Source organism: Indicator indicator, chromosome 1, assembly GCF_027791375.1.
Source record: "Indicator indicator isolate 239-I01 chromosome 1, UM_Iind_1.1, whole genome shotgun sequence".
In the NCBI taxonomy this organism is placed as follows: Eukaryota; Metazoa; Chordata; class Aves; order Piciformes; family Indicatoridae; genus Indicator; species Indicator indicator.
Window position 1 is genome coordinate 111381276 of NC_072010.1, and position 13336 is coordinate 111394611.

A 13336-nucleotide genomic window follows, 5' to 3' on the forward strand; every position below is an offset into this window, starting at 1 on the left:
CAGGTGGCCTATCACTTGAAAATAGTTGTTAGTGCCAAATGCATTGTAGCTATCTGTGCTAAGCTCATGCCTTAGGAAAAAAAAAAATTCTTGGATTTTGTTCTCCTGTAAGGAAACAGGTTGAGGGAGCTGAAGACATAGTCACTCCAGTCAGATTATTTACAAGCAACGGTGGTTTTCCTTTTCCCTTTAAATCTCAAGTCAGATTGAGCAATGCTGATGTCTCTCAGCACTACAACATCTTTTACATTCAGAATGACTGATGGAACGCTGAGAGAATTCAGCTAGATCAGAGGCTTTGCTTCAGTGTTCAACTACCTAAAAATAAGGACAAAAATAAAAGGCCCTGTACACAAGTCTCCTGGTTTTGTATGTCCTCTTTGCCTTTCTCTTCTTTTTAATTTGCAACTAACCATACAAAAGAAGAATCCCAATCTTCAGCACCACTAGTCAAGTCTATGAATTAGTAAGATCCATGCTGATACTCTCCTCTGTGTTCACTAGAATGTGCCTTTTTATTTTTTTTTAAATAGATCAGAAAAATATTCTGCAAGACTTAGCAGAAGTCTTGTGCTTTTGTTGCTTTTTTCTTCTGCTATATTTATCCCCTTTAAAACCTATTTTGTGGTATTTAGATAGGAAGTAAAGTACGTGAAAAAGTGATGTAATACTAGCTGTGTCTCCTCCCACACAGTTTTTCAAATGATGGTTTAATCATTTCATGTTTTTGCAACTGCAACCCTAAGCTGTAAATTTAGGTATGGTATATATATATTTATTTTTTCCCCTTAAATGTTGATCATCAAAATAAGTGCTTTTGTGTTACATTCCATTAGTCTCACTGTCTTAAAAATTAGCACTGAGCAATCAAGGTTCTAAACAGATAAACTCTTGTGGCAGGCAAACTAGCTCAAGGAAGCTTCAGCATCCCAAGTCTTTACTTCATTCACAAATAACCTGAAGCAGGGAAGCCAGCAGTTGTCACTGTGGCCAAAATTCTTTGAATTTTGAAATCCCTCTCTTGTCAAGGCCAGATCTGATCTGTAAAATGGATTAGGAACTGGTTACACAATAGAGGGCAAAGAGTGGTGATCAATGGTGCCAAGTCCAGTTGGAGACCTTAGTCCCCTAAGGATCAGTGCTGGGCCTGCTCCTGTTCAACATCTTCATCAATGACATTGATGAGGGGACAGACAGACAGGCAGAGTGTCTGCTCAGCAAGTTTGCTGACAATACCAAATTGGGAGGCTTGGCTGATACACCTGAAGGCTGTGTGGCCGCTCAGTGAGACTTGGACTGGAGAGCTGGGCAGAGAGGAGCCTAATGAGGTTCAACAAGGAGAAGTGCTGAGTCCTGCACCTGGGAAAGAATAATAAACTGCACCAGTACAGGTTAGGAGATGATCTGCTAGAGAGCAGCCCCATGGAGAAGGAGCTGGGAATCCTGGTGGATAACAAGTTATCCATGGGACAGCAATGTGCCCTTGTGGCCAAGAGGGCTAATGGTATCCTGGGGTGCATTAAGAGCAGTGTGTCCAGTAGATCAAGGAAGGTTCTCCTTCCCTTCTACTTTGCCCTGGTCAGGCCCCACCTAGAATATTGCATCTAGATTTGGGCTCCCCAGTTCAAGAGGGACAGGGATCTACTGAGAGAGTCCAACAGAGGGCTACAAGGATGATTAAGGGGTTGGAATATGTGCCTTATGAGGAGAGACTGAGAGACCTGGGGCTGTTTAGTCTGAAGAGGAGAAGACTAAGAGGGAATCTAATAATTGTATATAAATATATGAGGGCTGGGTGTCAAGAAGGAAGGGACAGCCTCTTATCATTTGCACCCTGTGGTAGGACAAGGGTCAATGGATGTTAACTACAGCACAGGAAGTTCCACCTCAACATGAGGAAGAACTTCTTTACTGTAAGGGTCACAGAGCCCTGGAACAGGCTCCACAGAGAGGTTATGGAGACTTTCAAGACCAGTCTGGATGCATTCCTGTGTGATCTGTGCTAGATTATATGGTCCTTCTCTGGCAGGGGGGGTGGGACTCAAAGATCTCTGGAGGTCCCTACCAATCCCTAACATCCTGTGATTTCTGATCCTGTAAAGGCATGGAGTTGTTGTTACGTCTCATCTGGTTCCTGGTGCATGTGGTGTGTGGATTTCAGCTCTCTTCTACAGAAGGATGCTATTATGGGAATCAAAGTTGGGTAGATTCTTCAGCTCTGAACTTGAATTTGAACTCTGAACTCAGAGCTTGAACTGTCTCATGGCTAAGTAGGGTAATATGGTCACAGTGTTAGCAGATAGGGCCAGAGGGCACAAAAATCTAAGTTGTAGCAAGACCTTGTAACAAAATTGCAAAAGCATTTTAAGACAAATTGAAGCATCTCAATAAGCGGCAAGGATTCCTGTTGTTGGGATACACTGAAGGAACTAAAGCTAGCTTGAAAAGCTTGGTAATATGCCTACAAATTCTGTGTTCTTCCAGGGGCAAAGAAGCTGGAAGTTCCACCTCAACATGAGGAAGAACTTCTTTACTGTAAGGCTCACAGAGCACTGGAACAGGCTCCACAGAGAGGTTATGGAGACTTTCAAGACCCACCTGAATGCATCCCTGTGTGACCTATGCTAGATTATATGGTCCTGCCCTCGCAGTGGGGTAGGACTCTACCTGTGATTGTGATTAATTTTGCTATTGCTTTCTAAGACACTGGCAGAGGGATGTGGCTGCCTAAAGACAGGTGATTAATACCATTTCAGGTGTTTGTCCCATATGTCATATCTATTAGGCTCCCGTGAGGTCTTGCTTACCTGATGACGATTGTTATTACACTTGTAGTGGAGGCATGATTAAAAGAAAGGTCATTATGGCACTGGATATCAAAGCATTCTTTAGGCATTGCCACTAGTTAACCCAGCAAAATTGGGAAAGATCACTTCAAATGATGATTCTGAAATGAGCTTCACTCAGAGAAGGTTAGAGGTGGATGTACTTAGTATAGTTTAAGGGCTTGGTGGCGTATTTTCTCAGAAGACTTCTGATTGCAGGAATCAGATTAACTTGGGCAATGGGAACTTCAGACTAAAAGAGAATATTTTAAAGCACTGAACAGCAAAGCACCCTTTATATATTAAAAGAAAGTCAATAACTAACCAAGCAAAATTGGGAGTTATCATAAAGGTGAAACAAATGAGCAAGAAACCATACTGTATTCAGTAGATAAATGAGAAGAATCAAAACAAGTTCTTGAGAGGAAACAAGAATTCGTAATTCAGGGAAAATGAATCAAGAAATGAAGTTGAAATTAGGGGATGCTACAAATTGCTAAAGAGGGGAGGGGGAGGAATGCATCTTGGGTTATGTAATTTGACACTGATGGTTTTGGAGATGCGTTTTAAAGGATATTGCAGGGCTAGCATTGAAACAAGACTTCTTGCCTATCCAGATGTTGAGCTTGCAATCAGGCCTCAGTAGCTACTGGATGGTGCCTTCTACAGTGCTTTAATCCAAGAAACAAGTCTCATAAATTAGTACACCTGTAGTTGAGCATCAGGCCAAGTGAAATTGATGGACATATCCATATTGCTCATGAACATCTGTGTCACTTAGATGAGGTAAATGGATCCGAAGTCTACTGAACTTCTAAATACCCTATGACTATTCATCAAGAGCCCTTTTGGCATACTTAGAAAGACAAGAGGAAAAAAAAGTCACAGGGAGAGATTTTGTTTAGCTAAAACTTCATTCATTATAGTAACTCCAGGCATCAAATATTTTGAGAGGGTTAGACAATGGGATAAAACCTATTGACAAGAACAGATGAAGTCTCCCTGGTTTATATTTCTCAGGTGTTTTAAAAATAAATCTACATTGAATTGAGCACTCAAAAAGTAGTTTTATTCTACTTGAGGATTTTGGATAGCAGATTAATAGCTAGTTGTATGTGTTGGTCAGTGTATTTTAATGAAGCAGAAGCAGTGAATATTACCTCCATTGTATGTATTAGTAAACCAAGCCTATAAAGTCTGATTCAGTACTTGAGGCTGCCATAGTGTCCAGACAGTGATCATTGATCTGAAATACCTGAAGAATTCTTGGCTAGGCCTAGAAGCTGTGCTGAAGCTCTAAGTGTCACCTTCACCATCCCTGTCAACAAGATACCTGGAGAAATTTGAGCATAGCAAGACTATGGGGAGGAATACTATAGTTTAGTTCTTGACTTCCTTCTTCTACTCTCTGTTGGCTGTGTGCAGCATCATGTCTAGAAGAAGAAACAAAACACAGACAAAAAAGATCATTGTAATTTGTTCTGTTTTAATATAGGCTTTCAGATAAGAAACAGGTAGAGAGAAGGAAAGTTCACTCAGTCGTTTGAAATGGGTGAGTCCGATCCTTTAGCCTAAATGTAAATATCACTGAAAGCCTAATTCAAAGAATTACTTAGTTTGACATTAAAAGGGAATGGAACAAAGATATGTTTTCTCATTCTAACCTCCCTCCCCTTTGCAAATAAACCTACTTAGCAAAAAAACGATTCCCAGGAACAAGAGCTTGTGGTAATGTGGAACTGTAGATGACAGCCACAGTAAGGGTCACTACTGAGTATTAAACATTTTTGTATCAGTAGAATTTGAATTCAAGGCAATGTCATGTTTCAGAAGGTGTCAATTATGACTGAGAGGAAAGGAGGGACTAGTGTTAGGGTGGTTTCTTGGTAGATTGGCACCTTCTTTCTCCCTGAAGTTGCAGATGACCAATCTGTTTTGCTTAAACACTGCAGCAGTTGCGTGTGTTTGAATCAATTTGTGTACGTGCAGCCACTGATTTATCATTTTTTTAGTATTGTATTCTGTGTGAGGATAATGATAATGAAAAAAGTTATTAGAATTTTGGTGTGGAAAGCCATACTTTTCATCTGAATTAAGAAAGAAAAAAAAAAACAAGCAGTAGAACAATAAAAACATCCAGATAATAAATACCAAACTTCTTGTACTAGCTGTTGTTTGGTCTGGTTTGGGACTGCCTGATCATGTGATGATTTACTGAATTCACTGATAGTGCTTCCAGAAACTAAAAGAAGGATGTGGGAACATTTCTGCATATTTACAGAACACTTCAAATTCTTAATTTCTCACATAGTCGAACAACAACTGCAACTTCCAAAAAAACTTAACAGCCAGTTTCTGGTTTACTGAATTACTCTTTCATTCCAACATTAATTTAAGGATTAAAGATTTTCCTTGTTATTTACACTAGTTTTTCTTGTTCCTTTCAAAGATGGAGAATTGTGACAGGAACCACTGCAAGAAAAGAAAAATCTTACAATTTTTATGAAAGTAGTAGTCCTCTTGCTAAATACAGCATTATAAAGTGGAGCTTTCATTAGGGAAGATGGTGGAGAAAGGTCTTACCTGTGTTGGTTAGGGTTGTTTCTAAAAAATGTTTCTTAATCCTGATCTATCTTCCTCAAGGGAAGGAGGAATGTCTCATCTTAATCCTTGAGTTATATCAGTAGCATTTGTGCTTACAAATGCACTGCATCAAAACCATGGTGTCAGAAGCCATACTGGATACATTCCTTTTATTCACTGAGGAACTTTTTTCCTGTGTTTATTTGCTTGCCTGTATCAAAAATGTCCTTTTCCTTTTGACCTTTCCCCACTCCTCTAAATAAAACCCCAGATAATTTTTGCTATTCTATCCAGCAGTATGTGCTCTTTAAGGAAAGAATCCAGATTAAGAAAACTTTAATTCTAGCTCACTGGCATCAAACTAAGTTCAAAATAGTTCAAAACTCTTATTGAATTACAGGAAATGACTTTTCCATAGACTTTGTCTCTATTTAAGTAATTTAAATAAATCAGGAACAGATAAACCAGGATAATCATCACTAACAATGAAGTAAAATAACGTATCTCCAAGACTGTGCTGTAAAGCGCAAGGAATTTAAAATGAATTGTGAAATCAAGATTATTCTTCTCCTAATGTGTCTGATTAAGATTTTCACAACATTAAATGACTTCAGCTCAGCTAAGTGCAATGAAAATCAACAACTATTTTGTCAAGCAAATCAGTCATGTGGAGATTTCTATACAGGACAGGGAGCTCAACGTAATAAATGAAGTTTAGAAAGAAAGAGAGGTGCCTTTCCCTTTTATCTGAGATCTCTCTTGTAATTATTGAGGTCTGGCATCTGCTTGCTTTTGGACTAGTTAAATCACCCATACCGTAATGATCCTCACCTCCTCATGATAAGTCTGAAACAAAATCTTGGAGATGGACCATCTTGCTATGGCAAAGTGAAATAAATTACTAGGTTGATCACAGGGAAGCCTCTGTCCCAGTGCCCCAAGGACCTGGGTCCAGGGTCTTGACTGCCTCTTCAAATGCTCTGACACTGGAGGCTGCATGGGTGATCTGGATGGCTAGAAACACTGATTATAGGAAAGGAGATGTTACTGCAACTTTTCATGCTTTGGATGTCTGCTAGCTGCTAAGTTCCCCACTGTGAAGTCCCTTCAGCTGGGGTCAGCTAAGATGCCTTGACTTGATGCCACCACATCTTCCTTCAAATATGAAACAGATTTAAAGGTTCTTCTTGGTGTATATGAGCACCCAACTGTCTTGAAAAAGTTGCTGTATGCATTTCTCACTTACAAAAACCCCCATCCCTACTGCAAAGAATTTACAACAGACAGACATGTTTGGTCAAAGTATCCTCAAATTTGCTTTTATTGGTGAAGACAACTCCTAGCTTTGTGCAGAGTGTTTTGTGGTCTCTGCACCCTTGTCTTGCATGTTGTATGCTATTAAGTAGGCACTGAAGCCTGTGGATGTCTCAGGTGTTCTAGGGGCAGAGGAAATATGAACATAGCTCACCCTTTTCAATGAGAAATCTGGCCAGACTAGAATTATTTTTCTGTCACATTGACAATGTTTTAAAAGAAACACACACAGAGGATTTTAATTCTTTGCTGAAGAGAGAGAAGGCTGCTGATTCTTCTCTGTCAGAGAATATACATGTAGTTTCCTTTTCTCCTAAAACCTTCCTAAAGGTTTGAACTGACTCTCCATTGCTATTATGGTGAGAAGGAGAAGGAAAAGGGGAATCAAACAGATGTCTAAGAGAGGCAGATCGGGGTCCTCTAATCTTCCGGTTTATACATACAAGATTAAAGATCTACTTTGAGTTTTGATTAAGAATGCAAAGTTAAAAGATTAAATACCAGCAAGCCAAATTAAAGAGGTTTAAGTCAATCTCAGAACTCATCAAAGTACCAAATTTTTAAGCTGTCATTACAACACAGGATTAGTGCAAAGCTTCCCTGAACCCTCATTTGATGTCCTTCAGTCAACAATGTTATTCTCCCTGCAGTTTTGTGCTCTCAGCATAAACCCAGCTATTGTCTTGTATTTAGAGCTCATCTCACCTAGATCCTTCTTTGACTTTTTCTTTCTTTATACCCATGTCCCTGTTAATCTAGGAACCCTAAATTTTTTTATGACCTGTCTTTTATACTCCAGCAGCAATGCACTGCTCTGCATTATGCACTGTCACGAAATGCATTAGAGCTTAGTAAATGTGGCTGGTTTAGAAAAAAGGTCTCAGCCACTGGGATAATTGCAAACTACTCCTGTGAGTCCCAAGAAGTAAATACATCCCAGCTCCTTTGTATGCTTCTGCTGATTGATTCCAAAGACCCATCGAGAAGCAAAATCTAATGAGTAGCTAGAATGAGATGAGGCTAATGTAGTTTTCACCACCAAGTATTCAAAAATGTGTTTTAAAAGTCCCTAACTGATGTTCACATCTTTTTGGAACCATAAATCATTTCAGCTGAAATTAGTGAAAAGCTTGGATGGAAGGGTGGAAATCTGGGAAGTGATTATATCCAGGAATCTGCTAATGCAAATAACTACTTTGGTAATAAATTTTACAAACTGTCATAAATACTATTTAAAGTTCATGCTGTACTGCATTACTGTTCCACTGGTTTTCAGTATAATAAATTGGGTCCTTTCCATTTTTTTATTTATGGAATTTAGGATATCTCAGCTACCTTAAAATTATTCTTTCCACGATTGTAACCACAAAAGCTAACTTAATAATGTTACTAAATGCTGTACTAAAGTTTTAATTTTAAGTGATTTCCCCTTGTAAGATGGTGTGCCAAGTAATCTATTTTGACATTTTCATCTTAAGACTTATGATTTTCTATAAGAGTTAAGAGCAAAAGTGCAGCTTTTTGAACCCAGGTTTTAGCTTTCCTACATACCTGTGCAGAACATCCTATCCTAAACATCAAACTTATGTGCTAAATTACATTTTTTAAAATGTTTTTTAAAAGACAAATTAAAATTGAAATACAGTATCTTCATCTGTGCATTATTGAGGACTCTTCCCTGTCTTCTCTACATCTTGTGATCATTTCTGAAGCTATTTCCTTTATTAAGGGACATTGAAAATACTGCTGCACAAGTTATCCAAACATACTCTACTGTTGTCAGTATCTAGTATCTTACAGAAATATTCTTCTGGATGGTGGTGGAAGCCAAGGGATAAATTCCTGGACTTTGAAAAATGTGGACTTTTTTTTTCTCTTGTAATAGTTTTATGTCATCTTTTTGGATCTTGCCTACTGATCTCATTTGTTTTGGACATACTGCATGCAGTCTGAAAATGTTCTCATTCATCGAATAAAGGTGAAATTAGGTAGGTTTTCTGAAAGAACTTCATATGTACCTTTTGAGTAAATGTGGAGTGAATCATAATGGAAAAAAAACCAGTAGTAGCTTATGAATTTCTTGGCATCCTGTTCCTGGCAGACTCATAGTTGTTTTGTATCTGAATTTCCTTTGTTTGTGGTTTCACTTACAAGTATTGTGATGGTTTGAAACTGTCTTTTTAATTTTTCCTTGCAAAATTCAGAACAGAGAAAGTGAAAGAATGTAAATAAGTCACTATTGGGTGTAAGAAAGCAAAATACTGATTGTTCTAAACACTTCCATTGGACAGATAGAAATGTTTAAGAACTATTACCCAAAACAAAGTGGGCACTCTGCACATTCTGCGTTCGGCAGTGGGGGCAGTTGCTGGGCTGTCTGGTTGCTGTTTCTTCTTCTCTTCCGGCTGAAGATAACACGTACTGACCTTGGCAGCTAAGTTAACAACTTTCTGCTTAACTAACTCTGCTTCTCTGTCCAGGGGGGTCTGGGGGGGAAGCTCCTGGGAGAGAGAGGCCCCTTTGGGAGGGTCCCCTTGGGGGGAAGCAAAGGGAGATCGATTGTGCTTTTTCTGTTGATTGTATATATTTGTGAATGTTGTGAATTTTGTATATTTGTACATATTCATTGCATTTCATTGTAGATTTTAGACTCTGCTTGTAAATACAGCTTTTCATTTGCTTCCAGACTGAGCTAGCCTGGTTATTGTTGGTGGGGGGGAATTTCAGCTCACACCGACACAAGTATTCAAGCTGCAGACAGAAATGGAAACAGATGAATGTGACTTCCAACCCACAACAATTGTAGCAGGTAACACAGTCACCACAACTTCCACCTCCTGAAAGTGATATTAGCAAATTAATCTCAGAGATAAGCAGCTGAAGTTTGTGCAGAGTTTGGGTAAATATATTTATGCACTGGTAAAGCTGAGGTGCAGCTGACTCCTTCCCTTTTGTGCAAATTTGTTCCTGCCATTTCATAGAATCAGAGAATCTTAGAATCATTGAATGGCTTAGGTTGAAAGGGACTTCACTGATCATCTACTTCATCCTCCCTGCCATGGGCAGGGATGCCTCTTGACTAGACTCAGATGCTCAACTCTTTTAAGATACAGAGTGCAGGAACAGTGATACTGACTGCACATGGGCCCATCTGTCTGAGTATGCACTCTCTGACAGTGGCTAAATGACTTTGGACAAACACCAGGTCATCCTTCCTCCTAGTGATTTGCAGGCTATGGGCTTCCTAAGCCCAAGATTGCAGCTGAATTTTTCTCTTTAAAAGGCTTTGTGTTCCTTTTGATTTTTAGAAAAGAGCACACTTGTGAGTGCCACTGTTTAACTACCCCCTTAAAAAAAATTATTCCTCTTATTTTGCTTTTACATCTTCTGCCTGACTAATTCTTCTGATACCCTAAAGTGTTTGTATTATGATCAAGGAAGAATAGCAGGTTTCTTACTCACATTTTCCGTTTTGCCTCTCTTTGCCTCCTAGGTTATGCTGTATATCCATTTTCAGGTATGGTGATCAGAACTGGAGGCTTTGTTTAAGATGTGCATTTATACATTGGGAAATAATGCTGTTTGGTTTATTCTCTGTTCCTAATCTTTTCTAACCTTCTGTTCATTGCTTTGACCACCACCAAGCACAGAGTTTTTTCCAAAACCCTATTCACTATAAGTCTGTGTTTTTTCCCTTAGCAATACACAGCTAGTTTAGAGCTCATTATTGTGGAATGGTTGTTTTTCCTTATATGCATCATTGTGCTTTACCAACACTGAATTTAACTGCTTATTTTACAGTTCAGCTGTTCAGTCTCCTTTTACAGCTCTTCATAGTCCATTTTATGATTTTTACTGTGCTGAATTATTGTCATCAGCAAATCCTACGGTTCACTTTCTTTTCCAGGTAATTTATGAGTGTGTTGAACACAGAAGTGGTCTCTCTCTCATCTGTAAAGGGAAGCAACATCTGCGAAGGGTGACCCTTAGGCCTTCAGCAGCTGTCAGACTTCAGCACAGCTGCACTTGGGGTAAAATCCTAACTATACTAAAAAACAGTGCTCCCACAGGCTTACTGAGAGTCTGCAGTAATGTCAGAATTTGCTAAGGTTTCTAAAAAGGTTGCAGGACACTGACTGCACCCTTGGCACCTACATATATATGTATATATATTTTTTTTAAAATAGATATATTTTTTTAATATAGACATTATATATATTTTTATATATATATATATTATATATATATGTTTTGTATTCTTGGAAAATTTAGTGATTAGTAATGAAAAGAAGAAGTGCAATAACCCAGGGAAAGTGATCTGACTATGCCTTGCTATCCATCCTTACTCAGCTGAGGAATCACAATTTAGAACGAGTGAGACCTTCTGAGATGATCTCTGTATTTCTGATATAAAATCTTTACCACAGCAACAGTTAGAGATTAAGGAATACAGTAGTTTCTTCAGAGAGTGAGTTCACTGAATGTCTCTGTTTACCTGTACTTGTTGTCCTTGAACACAGCCCAGTTCCACCTCCACTCCAACTGCACCTCTAGGATCTCTTTGGCTCAGCCCTAACCCTAATTCTAATCCTAACCCTAACACTAACCCTTCTTTCTGTCTCAGGATAGGACTAAGGCTGACCCACTCCACAAATGTTCCTTTAGCATCCTTGTGACAAGGATATTCATTTTATTATCTGACAATTAAGGTAAATCAGTGAGGGACATCAAAGGAAACAAAGTACAATTAAAAGATAATTGAGAAAGAATAGGACAAATTGGCTGGTTATCCCTGTGCCTCCCTTGAGAGGATCAGAAATAGGAATGGCTCCTGCATGAATAGTGGATGAGAAGGCCCCATGATGATGTTACAAAAGTCCTACAGGAACATGACTAACGTTGGGAGCTCAGAAACCATTCAACATCTTTTTTTATGGACCATTAAATGAAGTTAGAAGAGACCAAGTTCAAAACAAACAAGAGGTGGATCTTCATTTAATGGAGGGTTTGGTCTCTTGCACAAACAATATATACAGGTGCTAAAATATTACACAAGCTGAAAGACACCATAGGCAAAGGCTTCAAGAAGTAACTCTCTATAGAAGTCTGCTATGCAACTATGTCTAGATTAGGAAGTTTCCCAGCTTCAAGTGATGGGAAGGAATTTATTTAGAGAATATTTGTACACTTGTGCAGTCTTCTCCCCTGGCATCATCTTACAGCTGCTGTTGGAGACAGCACATTGGTCTGACCAGTGTCTGCTTTTTCTGGTGTAGACTTGCCACTTTGTGTATAGGAAATTTATCATCACATTACTTTCTTACAATTAACAACTCTGCTTTGTCTGATTATTTCAAAAAAGAGGAAATGTTGCTGAGGCTAATTAGTAAATAAAACAAACAAATTAATTTGCATAAAAAATAGGATCATAATTATCATGTCTATATAGAGATTACTGTAATTCATAAAACTCTCTTAATTCATATAGCTCTCTTAATTCATACAGCTCTCTTAATTCACACACTTTTTTGCTTCTGATAGTAATTGGCACATTGCTTTGAAATCTGTGTAAGCACTGTTTGCTACACTGGGTTGTCATAAAGTTTCATCTACAATATGGACAACGAAGACACAGAAATCACAGATTGCATTTCTGCAGAACAAATTTAGTGGATGTTGGACTCAAATTCCCTCTGCTCAGGTTCTTTTAGATATTCCATGTAAAGTGGGTTTTATATCAAATTTATCAAGTGTTATTTATTATTGAAATGACTCAATTTCAAATTATTTATTTGGTTTATTTGGTATTCTGTGGGAGTTTGATTTAGCAGAGTGATACAGAAATGTCCTGAAGTCACAGGTTGGACTTGATGAGGCCTTTTCCAACCTTAATGATGCTATGATTCTATAATATTGCAGTTTCAATACACCATTGATTCATAATAAACATGATTCCCATTACCAGTCTCTATATACTCACTGTCACCACACTGGGCATCTCCAGACACTGGGAAGGAATACATGGGTTGAAAACAGCTCAATCATCATTCTCTCTCTTCAAAATTTGCTTTATCAGTTGTCTGATTTTTATACTTTACGTTGGGCTGAGCCACATTTGCACTCCCTGCCTCACGCTGGACTGGCTGGCTGAGGTAGTCATTGCACTTTGTTGTCTCAGTGAAACTATTGGCCACAGATACAGCCTTCATTACAGTTTCCCTGGTGTTGAGACAAGTTTAGCATTCTTGATGTTGTGTTGTTCTCTGAGATTTTTGCTGCGTTTGGTGCTTTTTTTCTTTGGCTGGTTTGGGGTTTTTCCCTTTCTCCTCTGAGCAGTCTTCTGCTGTGAGGTCAGTCACAGTGGGGCTAGTTGAGTGATGAAAGAAAGGGCCTTGAGTTCTCTGAGTACTTTTTCAAAAAGTAGTTTACAATTGCAGTGCTTACTAGTATATTTTAAACGTTAGAAAACCATATTAGACTTAAGCTTTTAGTTATATCAAATGATCTTAATAATTTCCTGAGCTGACAATTCAGCTGTTGCAAAGTTCTTGGTTCATTCAAGCGTGTTGGAGCTCTCAATCTTTTTGGGCACTAGAGGTCTCTTATTTACTCTT